Raw genomic sequence first — 1,238 nt, forward strand, 5'->3', positions numbered from 1 at the left:
TACCTTTCCTGAATGAGATTTTTCAGTGTTTTTTTGTTTGAATGACTGCCTCCTAGTCATGGGCAGGTTCCACATGAGCACAATTACGTGTTCTAGAATTCCTACTCTTTTCAATATTGCTGATAATTTGTCATTATCTACATAGTCAAATGCCATAGTCAATAAAACCCAGGTAACATTGGTATTCTTCACTTCCAGGCAAGGTCTATCCAATATTAGCAATGATAATCCTCATTTCATATCTTGCCTTCTTCTGAATCTGGCTTCAAATTCTGGCAGCTCCCTGTTGATGTACTGCTGTAACAGTTTTTAAAATGATCTTCAATAAAAATGAACTTTGCATGTGATATTAATTATATTGTTCAACAACGAACACATTCTGCAGAAGCCTTTCTTTGGAATGGACACACATATGAATTTCTTCTAGTTAGCTGGCCAGGTAACTAGCTGTCTCCAAATCTCTTGGCATAGATGTATGAGTGCTTCCATCGTCACATCTGTTTGTTGAAGTATCTCAACTGGTCTTCTGTCAATTCCTGGTGCCATGTTCTTTGCCACTGTCTTCAGTCCACCTTGTACTCTACCTTAATATCATAAGCTCTTATCATATGCCACCTCCTACCATGTTTGAACATTGACTAATTGTTTTGGGTACAGTGACTCTGTATTTTTTCTATCTTCTTTTGATGCTTCCTAAGCCATTCAATATTTTGCCTACAGCTTCCATCAATATCACACCTCACGTACTGAATTTTTTCTTCAGTTCTCTCAACTTCAGAAAGACTGTGTAATTCCCCTTCGGTTTCTTAACCCCTAATATTTGCACATTTCATTATCATATTTTACATTGTCTTCTTGAGTCACCTATTAAAACACTCTGTTCAGCTCCTTTATTTCATGCACTTTACTTACAGTATGTGCAAGAACAAGTTTCAAAGTTCATTAGTCTGACATCATGCATGTTAGACATGTACAATTTGAACAATAGTGTATGACAGCTGTTAATTAAAATAACCATTCTTCGGGTTTATATTCATGATAGAGTCAATATTATAAGAGAATTAAGAATGATTGTTAAGAAAATCATTTTCATATATTGTTTGCCACTCCAGCACACATTATCTGCCAGTTCCTTTTCTCTTCTACTAAATATAAAAGGACTCAACCTCGCTGCCATTGAGTCGCTTCCAACTCACAGGGATGCACATACGTTTTTCAGAGTTATGGTATAGTAAGGA

This window comes from Echinops telfairi, unplaced genomic scaffold (genome assembly GCF_000313985.2).
Source record: "Echinops telfairi isolate 266 unplaced genomic scaffold, ASM31398v2 ScPeMD7_3533;HRSCAF=4204_0, whole genome shotgun sequence".
NCBI lineage: Eukaryota > Metazoa > Chordata > Mammalia > Afrosoricida > Tenrecidae > Echinops > Echinops telfairi.